Raw genomic sequence first — 12118 nt, forward strand, 5'->3', positions numbered from 1 at the left:
AGCCACAGGATGTGATCCAATAGGCAGTGGGTTTTAGTTGTATGCATGCGCAGATCAAGGCTTCTAAACTTGCGCAGATAGCTTTCTTTTGTTTTGTTTCCTTGGCAGCTATAATAACAAAGAAGGCGATTCCTCAACAGGAAGCATTTTGTGTTTTGACGTTTGAGAGTTGTAAATCGGTTCTAACAGTTCAACGTGTGTTTCGTAGGAAGTTTAATCGTGATCCCCAAATGTCAACAACATTCGTCGATGGCATAACCAGTTGGCAACGACCGGTTGTCTGTGTAAAGGTAAAAGTGTGGGACGAGCAAGTGTGTCTCAGGAGAATGTTCAGTGCGATCTTGACTATTTCTTACGAAGTCCTAAAAAGTTCTCTTTCTTACGAAGTCTAATTGTGATCTTGCAGTGTAAGTGATGACAGTATGGAGAGTCTTAAGAAGACACTTACATATGCGTCCCTACCGTTTACAATTATGGCAGGTATCACCATACATCTATATTACTTATAAATTGCAGAAAAAATTACTAACTGTTAATTATTTTGTGTTATTTATATTAAATTAATGAGAGATGTTGATGATTTAATGCCTTTCTTATGACAGTGGACACTTAATGTGTTTCACCTGGCTATTATAGGCAGTAGACATCTAATTTTACAGTTGCTGTTGTCTCTCCTGCTTATGGAAATGAAAATGCCCAATGTTTTAGTGTTGGTTGATTGGTTAATTGGTTAATTAACGACGGTGTATCAACTACGAGGATATTTAAGCATCGATGATATTGGTGTTAGCGAGATGCTATTTCGCGAGATGAGGCCGAGGATTCGCCGTAGATTACCTGGCATTCACCTTATGGTTGGGGAAAACCTCGGATGTTTTAGTGTTATTTTTTGTACAGTTACTGGCATTTTATCCCAATATACAGTTTACGATATGTTCAGAATTAACAAAATTACCTATTACATTGACAATTGAAATTGTTTTGATTAGAAAATTGTTATGGAATCGGTAATTTATTGAGAGAGTGAAAAAGCTTCTCTTTCCAGACCCATTGGAAATAGGAAAGATTTAAGCAAATTACATTTATTATTTTAATATTATATTATAGATTTATGGAGAAAGTTACACGACACAGAATTGCACGCATTGTATTCTTCACCTGACATAATTAGGAATTTAAAATCCAGACATTTGAGATGGGAAGGGCATGTAGCACGTATGGGCGAATCCAGAAACGCATATAGAGTGTTAGTTGGGAGACCGGAGGGAAAAAGACCTTTAGGGAGGCCGAGACGTAGATGGGAGGATAATATTAAAATGGATTTGAGGGAGGTGGGGGTATGATGATAGAGACTGGATTAATCTTGCACAGGATAGGGACCGATGTCGGGCTTATGTGAGGGCGGCAACGAACCTTCGGGTTCCTTAAAAGCCATTTGTAAGTAAGTAAGTAAGTATTATAGATTTATATTATTAATTTGTCCTACAGAATAATATCTGTGACATTGACAATTAATATTTCAAGAGAAAAATTCGCTCTGGCGCCGGGAATCGAACCCGAGTCCTTGGTTCTACGTACCAAGCGCTCTGACCACTGAGCTACGCCGAATTCAATCCACAGCACCGGACCGAATCCTCCTCCTTCAGGCCACAAAGGGAAACATTGAAGGAGGAGGATTCGGTCCTGTGCTGTGGATTGAATTCGGCGTAGCTCAGTGGTCAGAGCGCTTGGTACATAGAACCAAGGACCCGTGTTCGATCCCCGGCGCCGGAGCAAATTTTTCTCTTCAAATATTAATTGTAAATTAAATTTAATTTAAATTATTTCTTTTGAAAACTAAATAACATTTTATACTATTATTGATGATAAGGAAAATGTAAAAAAAAATCAAATAGAGAAAACATACCAAATAGAATGGAATAATACCATTGATTCGTTATTAATTTTTTTCACACATTGCAAGTTAAAATAAAAATAAAATTATGTTTTCAATTACAGCATATTCCTTTGTTTTTCTAGTGACATATTATTTCTTGGCTGCAAGTCAAGAGTAGGACATTTAAATGATGTATACTTAGTGGCCCTTTCTTTATCAGCAGATTTTTCAGTCACAGAATTGTCTTTCCTGGTTATTTGTGAGTAAAAATCATCTTGCAATTTCTAGGCTTTCCATAAACCGTATGTGTTATGCACTGGTCTTTTTTAAGGCTTGAAGAAATACAAACTTAAGTAACTGCAAAATATTAATCGACAAGTGACGAGGCTAACTGGTGCAACAGATTTACTCAGCACTCTTCTTTGTAAGCTAAATGGTGCAACATTTTTACTCAAGCACTCTTCTTTGTAAGCTAACTGGTGCAACATTTTTACTCAAGCACTCTTCTTTGTAAGCTAACTGGTGCAACATTTTTACTCAAGCACTCTTCTTTGTAAGCTAACTGGTGCAACATTTTTACTCAAGCACTCTTCTTTGTAAGCTAACTGCTGCAACATTTTTACTCGAGCACTCTTCTTTGTAAGGAAAATGAATTTCTTAAATATTCAGATTTAAATCCAAACATTTATGTTGGGGCGATTTTCTGGTGTTGTGACTTGAGACAGCAAAGAAACTATTTCTGTGAATGTACAACAGTGTCAATGTCTTGATCGCTAGTTTTATTTTTGGGGAATTTTTTTTTCTTGTCTGTCACTGTTACTAGAATTCCCATTGTTACTTCTCCCCAAACATTTGATAGAATTATTTGCACGTATGTTTGAAGTGCATAGTCTTGCAAATTAATTGTTGGCACATTCCGATATTCTCTCCATTCATTCGGAAACAATATTGCTTGGAATTTGCACGTTGATTTGCTCTATAATTGCGGAGTCTATGCTCTTTAAGTATATCAATGACTACGTTATTTAAGTTGAAATCATTTTGTCTGTCACAATTTAGCTCCCAGAATTGTTTGCAATTTTCATTTCGTTGTTCTGAAATTTTATCAAACCAGCCGTAAATTCATTTTGTGCAGTCAACAATTTTAGGAACTTTTGGTGAATGCGGTTTACCTCCTGTACATGTGTAACTTAATCTTGTATTTTGTCTTTCTGAACCATTACCAGAGACATGTTCTGTTTCTACCACCACCTCTTCGTCATTTAAGTACTCTTTTGGTGGTGTTTCTAGTGACTTTGATGCAGTTCTCACTTATTCATACGAAAGAATAAAATAATAATAATAATAATAATAATAATAATAATAATAATATTATTATTATTATTATTATTATTATTATTATTATTATTATTATTAATTCACCTTGAAGCAACATTATCATCTTCTTGCCTCTTTAAACCACTGCAAATCCAGTTATTATCCAATAAACAGTAAAATAACATGCACACGCATGTTTTTAGTACAATCACAAATGAAAATGGACATAAATAATAAGATATTTGGTACAAATATCCACTTTCGCAGCCCAAACCTTTACAGTGTAACCAATAATAGTTACGTGAAAAACATTAAGTGAAGTGTTAAATGTAAGGTTTGATTTCAACTGCATAAAACAAGACGGAAATTGACAGGTGAAACCCACTAATGGACTTAGTGTGTTGTACGTGTATATTTTCGTTCATTTCGCACTTAGTGGAAATTGAAATTATTGATTATCTCATAAAGAATTATAGATACGACATAATGGACTTCACCAGACGAAAGACCACACAATTTTACATAAGGAACATCCAAAACCTGAAATTACTAAAAAACTGACTTAGTGTGTTTCACCTGTAGGCTGACGATATGTTCTAAGGTTTTATCAATATCAAATTCTAGTTTATCTGCACTATATCAATCAACAATCAATCATTCATTAGATTCAACACTGTATTAGAAGTGTTTATATAAAGTGATCATATTATTTACTTCGATAATCACACTTGTATCGTCTGCAAAATATGAGATTCTCTGGGATAAAATATGTATGGTCAAGGATGGGCAACTCGTGCTCCCAAAGTGCTAAAAAAACCTTGAAAGAGAGAAAGACAGACGGAGCCAGCCGCAGCAGTAACAAGTTGTTTGTAGTTCGCTGCAAAAGCAATTCATTGCCGCGGTTGGCTCTGGCGGCTCATGCAGGTGGTCGTGATATCTACTCCATGATTTGAATTTCAGAATGAAGCATGGTACAATAATTATAGTAATTTTAGACAGACTGTACCTAAACACACATAACGAAATTATATTATTTCCTAGCTTTGTAATTACTTTAGTACTGGAAACACAACCTGAATACACTTTTTCAAGAGACAACAAACATAGATGCAGCACTTATTTATTATTACACTTATTTATTATTATTATTTGTTAATATTTATTATTATATGTCTTATTTGAAACATAGAACGCGAGAATTTACAAGTCTTTATACATTAAAGAGTATATCTCTGTTCTCAGAAATGAAGGGTACACGGAAATAACGATCAAGGTCCATTTTAGAAAGTTTGGAGAAAAACGAATTTTAAAGTTTAAGCACTTAATACTTTGTTATGTGTGTATTTAATAGAAATTGACGTAGTGGAATGTCAAGAACGATGATTTCTTATTACTAGCTAGACCACATGATAGTACTTCTTTTCCACTTTAAGATAGCATTATTAACTCAATTTCGATTTTTGATGGACCTTGATCGTTTTTCCCGTGTACCCTTCAAATGTAATAGTCTGTATTCGCAAACAAACACAAATTCAAGGAAGTATTTTTTAAATGTCACGGCAGACGAAATAAACTTACTTCTAAGCTCTTTCTTTACTTTGAGACCTTTTACACTTCTTTCTTGTATTAAAATCTGGCTCAAGCACATACAGTAGGCCTATATATGGAAGCAAAGAGTATATTTGATAATTCTGACTTAGGCAGCATTGCGAACTGTTCGATTCCTGATTTCGCTGGAATCTGAGTGGCGTGCTGTTCTGTAGATATATCAATTCAAGCTATAAACTTTCAGGATCTTCTATCGGCTGTAAGCCAAAAGAATTTCAGAGAAATCTCTATTCCTTGTCAATTGGCACTGTTTCCCCAAACTTACCAGTGAATTCTGCTGTAGGTCTTGAAATAGGGCCCTGTATTTGATAAGAAGATTTTCTTATCACTCTTCAAGATAGTTTATAGTCAAAGAAAGTGAAGTTGTCTATGTTCTACATGATACAGCCACATTTCAAATTTATACGTAAATGCTCTTAGCTAGTCGATTATATGTTGTGCAATTACGCACAACGTGCTAACGATATTTGATATCAGCCTCACCTTGTTGAGAGCCCATTTTTACCTTTAGCTGTTCTAAAGCAGATCTACTTCTTTACTAAAACCTTCACTGTGTTTATTTGTAACATGAACTGTCAATCGTAAGAAAGTTAATAGAACATAATACAAGCTTTACCTCCTTTCCTAATAAAAAATCTTTCTCTTTCGACTCATCACTAAAGGGAAATGATCTGGGGATTATATTGTTTTTCACTTAAAACGAGCCGCTACTTACTGCAGAGGCGAAAAAACTTGTTTACAGGCAGTATAGTACAGAGTCCGTTCTACCTGCACTGAGGTTGTGTTCACACTTCGAGAGTACGAGTTGCCCACCCATGTGTATGGTTGAGGCTCAACGTTTAATATAAACTAGAAACAACATCATGTATGTTTAATCAATAGTCCGAAGACTGGTTGGAAGCTCATAACCCATAAGTAACACCAATAAGGCATCACTCATGAGGCAACTAAGCCAGGAGATAATGAGGTAGAGTGGCCAGTTCCTTATCCCCTCCACTGTATACATCGCTGACTGGTAACATATTACACTAATCAGACATCAGATATATACAAACAATAATTGTTCTTCTGATACATATCATCAAGTGAGGTGTACTGCCTGATAATAGAAGTAAGAGCCCGAACCAGAATACCGTAATGAACTTGCTCATGAGATTACTTTACAATTTATGCACAGACAAGCTTCAAACTGGACTGTCTTGATATTCAACTTCAACACAGCCAGCTTTCTGCATGTAATGTAATAGTAGCTGCTGACACAAAAAAATAGAAAATGGGTATTAATTAAGCTGAAACTAATCAGAAAGATAGAGTGACTTAGTTCTTAAGTACAGTACTATTATTTAGTCCTGACAGTCGCCGGCAATCTGCGCCTGGGTCAGGCGAGTCCATTAGGTTACGCCAAGGGATGTTCAGGTTGGTCTGTTGCCTGCAGTCAGAGCGATCGGATGTCACGCATGCGGTATAGCGTTGTGTTTCTAGTACAGTTAAGCTGTACTGCATTCCTTATCTCTACTCCGGAGCTCTCCCCACTACTCCTATTACCGGTACTTCCCTTCTTTCGCGTCGCTGAGCTGTCAGGACTAAATTATCGGTCTGTACTTACCATTGAAAGCCAACCAGTGAAATAACATTATGTAGGCCTACTTATATTCAGTCTTCTTGAAGGTAATTTCTTTCAAGTAATATTTCAGAAAAATTGTTGTCTAGCCAGCAGTATGTCTGTAGTTGCAATTCTATTGCAGAAAGATCGGTGTCTGAACGGGCTGCAGATGCCTGCTATAAAGAAGATTGCAATGCTCCCCAAAGTGATGTCCCAGCTGAGGAAGCACAACTTGAAGCACGCGTTTATTGAACACGGGGTATTGTTCTTGCTGGCTATCTGGTTAGCACCCATGCCTGACGACAGCATGCCCAGCCTCAAGATCAGAGATAACCTCCTCAAGCTCCTCTGGGAGGTAAGTCAGTTCTGTACTACTCATAGTGTAAAGCAGCCATCGGTAGAATTGAGACAGGGAAATCAAACTCCCTAACTCCAATAAACCAAATTTTACAGGCGAGAGAAAAAACTTATTATTTCCCTTACTAACTTTAAATATTATACATTTATATGTGAATACTGTGTAAAATTACATTCTTTATCAGTTAAATACATCAAAACCTAAATTTTTATATTATCTTACGCTACAAATTAAAATAAACACTGCTGGAGTTGGTGGTTTTCTGACTTTCATAGTGTATGTATAAAGAAAAGTCAACAAATATGAGCCATGTGAAGAAAAAAGATAAGTATATCATAATTCCCTTATGAAACATTGGAATATATGAGAAAATGGAAGTTTATTATTAAGATTAACATTGCTACATTTTTTAAATTTCAAATGTATGAGACAGAAAATCACAAATTACCATAAAGCACATCACAATACACAAATAAAACCACAAACTATATTAAAATGTTAACACAGTCTCATTCATGTTACAGATTCTGTTTCTCTCTCTCTCCCTCTCTCTCTCTCTCATGTTCTTCCTGTGCATCTAGATTTTAGAGTATTACTGTCCGCAAACAGAGTTTGGTAATTCATCCTACTTTTCTTAGAAATAAACTGCATTAAATTTTGCAAGTCCTTTTGCTTTCTCCTTTCAATGACAATGCTGAATTGTACTTTAATTGACTGGGGAATAATGCATTTGTATTGGGTTTTTGGAAGTTAATCGACTCGATATTGTGCCTTTAATAGTCTTACATGGATTTCATAGATTTTTGTGACATTCTGAATACCGTATCGTATCATTTTACTTAGTTGGTTGAGCGATATACCAGAACCCACACTTTCTGAAGTCGAAATTGCGATAGAAACTCTGAAAAAGTACAAGTCTCCAGGTATTGATCAAATTCCAGCAGAATTAATACAAGTGGGTGGAAGCGTATTATCTAGCGAAATTTATAAACTTGTACTTGCAATTTGGGAAAAGGAAATTGTACCAGAACAATGGAAGGAGTCCATAATCGTACCTATTTTTAAGAAGGGGGACAAGACTAACTGTAGTAACTTTCGAGGAATATCACTTTTGTTGACGTTGTACAAAATTTTGTCGAATATCCTTTTGAGAAGGTTAACTTCATATGAAGGGTACACTGCAATAACGATCAAGCTCCATTTTAGAAAGTTTCGAGAAAAAAGAATTTTAAAGTTTAAGCATTTAATGCTTTGTTATGTGTGTATTTAATAGAAATTGACGTAGTAGAATGTCAAGAACGATGATTTCTTATTACTAGCTAGACCACATGATAGTACTTCCTTTCCGCTATAAGATAGCATTATTAACTCAATTTCGATTTTTGATGGACCTTGATCGTTTTTCCCGTGTACCCTCATATGTACATGAAGTTATTGGGGATCATAGTGTGGTTTCAGGCGTAATAGATCGACTATTGATAAGATTTTTTGTATTCGACAGATATTAGAGAAAAAATGGGAGTATAAGGGTACAGTACACCAGTTATTCATAGATTTCAAAAAGGCATATGACTCGGTTAAGAGAGAAGTTTTATATAATATTCTTATTGAATTTGGTATTCCCAAGAAACTAGTTCGATTAATTAAAACGTGTCTTACAGAAACTTACAGCAGAGTCCGTATAGGTCAGTTTCTATCTGATGCTTTTCCAATAAACTGTGGGCTAAAGCAAGGAGAGGCACTATCACCTTTACTTTTTAACTTCGCTCTAGAATATGCCATTAGAAAAGTTCAGGATAACACAGAGGGTTTGGAATTGAACGGGATACATCAAATGTCTATGCGGATGACGTGAATATGTTAGGAGAAAATCCACAAACGATTAGGGAAAACGCGGAAATTCTACTTGAAGCAAGTAAAGAGATAGGGTTGGAAGTAAATCCCGAAGAGACTAAGTATATGATTATGTCGCGTGATCAGAATATTGTACGAAATGGAACTATAAAAGTTGGAGATTTATCCTTCGAAGAGGTGGAAAAATTCAAATAACTTGGAGTAACAGTAACAAATATAAATGACACTCGGGAGGAAATTAAACGCAGAATAAATATGGGAAATGCCTGTTATTATTTGGTTGAGAAGCTTTTGTCATCTAGTCTGCTGTCAAAAAATCTGAAAGTTAGAATTCATAAAACAGTTACATTACCGGTTGTTCTGTATGGCTGTGAAACTTGGACTCTCACTTTGAGAGAGGAACAGAGATTGAGGGTTTTTGAGAATAAGGTTCTTAGGAAAATATTTGGGGCTAAGAGGGATGAAGTTACAGGCAATGCAATACACGATGGCATCAGGCAATGCAACCAGCAAAACACATGACGTAGCATGGTTGTGGGTAGAGTTGAGGGCACGCTCAGACATCAGTGGCGTGCAGCCATCACAACCTTCATATTTACTATACCGTAACTTTCAAGGTGCCACAGAATTCTAAGTTTATGTCACAAGTAGCCATTCTCAAGATAGCGAATACACTTTCATCTTTCAGCCGCGATCTTTGTTATGATTTTCCAAGTTTCAATTTTGAAAAAAAAAAAAAAAAAGTTCGCAACTGTAAGTGAAACCAAACATAGCCACTATATTGGCGGCAAATAAGCTAAGGGAAGCGTATTTTTCCGTAGACAGAATTTTATAGAAATTTAAACCACACATGTCTTTGCACCGCGTTTGTAAATATGTATCACTCTGTAAATCAACTACTACTTACTGCATTTCTGGCTTAACCTTGTTTATGTCTATGGTCAAAGGATTCGCAAAAAGTAAGAAATTATTTGCAATATTTTTAAAATCACCGAATCTCCGTTGTTGAAATTCTGTTTCTAGATTTAGATGAGCATAATTATTTAAATTTGATTCAGAAATATCAGAAAGAGATTGTAAGCATGGGAGATGATGGAACTGTTTTTCCCTCATATTTGATTTCCAGACATTTATCACTTATTTATTTATTAGTTATTTATTTGTTTGTTTATTTATTTATTTATTTATTTATTTATTTTGCTAATAATTGTAACATAAAATATAATATATACAGAAAAACTTTAGCTCGCCCTTGAAAGAGCAGAACTCGTGCTCAGGGGCGGATTCCTAAATTGGAACTAATAAGTATATAATACAATAATATGTCACTATGCAATTAGAATATAATATAAATTTAAATTTACAATTTTCCAATTTTTATAAAATCCATACATAACTTTTTAAATTTAATACTGGAACTACTAGAATTGACAAGTTTAGGATATTTAAATATAAATTTGTTATATATTCCTGGGCCTAAATTACTACTATGATTAAATACTGTAGCAGTGTTACATTTTGGTTCAAACAGTCTTAAAGAATTCATACCTTTTGTACCTATGAGAATACAATTAAAAATTATTTCGGTTCTTATGTATGAATTTTATTAATACAATATAATAAATGTGTCTTATGTTAAGAACATTAAAGTCTAAAAACAATTTTTGAGATGGAAAATAAATAGATTTATGAAGACATATTTTAATTATTTTCTTCTGTAATAAATAAAGTGGATTAAAATTGGATTTAAATAAGCTACCCCATCCTATAATTCCATATATAATTACCGATTGAAATAAAGTTAAATATATTTTGCGTAATAAACTTATTGACAAGTAATTCCTCAATAAAACAAAATTATATATTTTTTACGTAATTTATTACAAAGGTAATTAATGTGTTGATTCCATTTTAAATGATTGTCGAAAATTATGCCTAAATACTTAACTTCAGAGGACTCCTTAACCTTCCAGTGCTGGCGCCAAGTCTCACAGACCCGGCACAATTACTTTTACTATTTACTCTGAAGTGTTTGGGGGTAGAAGTCTGTTTCTCCACCTAGCTTCCTGTTTCTTTCCATAGTTGACATGTGAGTGCCGACGTGGCTATTCGTGCAGTAGTAAGCGAGATAATTACGTAACGGGTCTGTCAGACTTGGCGCCAGTGTTGGCGTTACACAGTTTCATTTTGAAGTTTTAGTGCTTAAGAATTATTTGTGGTAGTAACGAACTGATTGGTTCAAATATCAGCGGATTATTCTGTTTACTGATGATATGAAACATTTTGCTAGTTTTTAATTAATATTTAGCTTACGATATACTTCAAAAATGTATTATGAAGAAAATGAAAAACGAGTTGTGACTTTGCTAGATACTTCTAAAATGTCTTACGAAGAAAATGTAAAATGAGTTGTAAGTTTGCTAGACGAGGTTGTAAGCTCTGAGAATGATAGTGAACCCTGTGATGATGACGCCGACACTGGTGAAGAGGACGGTGAAGTGGAAGTATTTGATGGCAATACAGACACAGGACAGGAAGGTGAGCGCGAGTGGTGATGATGAACAATTTGAGATTCCGAACAAAGTTCCTAGAGTTCCCGGTTTCAAATCTAAAGATGGTACGGTATGGAGACAACACTGCTCACCAAAGGCTGTTAGGACTCGGCAGTGTAATATCGTGACGCATCTACCAGGTGTGAGGCCATGTGCTAGAGAGGCTAAAACTCCTACTGATTGTTGGTGTCTTGTTTTTGATGATTGCATATTAAATGTTATTTATTTTTATTAGTCATCTACGTTTTGACAATACAGAAATAAGAAACGATAGAAAACAATGGGATAAGTTAGCTCCAATTCGTCAGGTGTTTGAAATGTTTTTGAACAACTGCAAAAAAGGATACCCAATAGGTGAATTTGCAACAGTAGATGAAATGTTGGAAGCTTTCAGAGGCAGATGCTCATTCAAATAGTATATGCCTAAAAAACCTAATAAATATCGCATCAAAATTTTTTCCTTAGTTGATGCTAAGATATGGTATGTCCTAAATATGGAACCATATGTTGGTCAACAACCAGAAGGTCCATTTAGGGCAAAAAATGATCCTCAAAGTATGGTCGAGCGACTTTTTTAACCAATATCAGGAACAGGGAGGAACATTACATGTGATAATTGGTTCGCTTCCTTTCCACTTATTACAAGCTTGCTGAATCGCCATAGAACAACCTGTGTGGGAAGAGTTCGAAAGAATGAAAGGGAGCTGCCAATAGAATTTGTGGATTCCAAAAAGAGACCAGTGGGATCTAGTGTGTTTGGTTTCCAAGAAGACATTACCATTGTTTCTTAAGTACCGAAAAAGGGCAAAAATGTAATTTTAGCATCTAGTATGCATCATGATGACTCAATAGATTTATCAACAGGTGACAAAAGCAAGCCAGAAATTGTCACCTTCTATAACTCCACTAAGAGAGGTGTCGATGTGGTTGACAAACCTTGTGCTTATTAT

The 12118-nt window shown here is 35.1% G+C and overlaps 1 protein-coding gene across 2 annotated transcripts in view; it reads left to right on the forward strand.

Annotated features, from left to right (window-relative positions):
• Window positions 1–12118, forward strand: part of LOC138693803 (uncharacterized) — a 109019-nt gene that overhangs the window by 82282 nt on the left and 14619 nt on the right. For both annotated transcript variants that reach the window (XM_069817601.1, XM_069817602.1), the window contains exon 8: window positions 6547–6759. The gene's annotated coding sequence lies outside the window, so the exon portion shown is untranslated. The remainder of the gene's footprint in view (window positions 1–6546; window positions 6760–12118) is intronic.

This window comes from Periplaneta americana, unplaced genomic scaffold (assembly GCF_040183065.1).
Source record: "Periplaneta americana isolate PAMFEO1 unplaced genomic scaffold, P.americana_PAMFEO1_priV1 scaffold_21, whole genome shotgun sequence".
NCBI lineage: Eukaryota > Metazoa > Arthropoda > Insecta > Blattodea > Blattidae > Periplaneta > Periplaneta americana.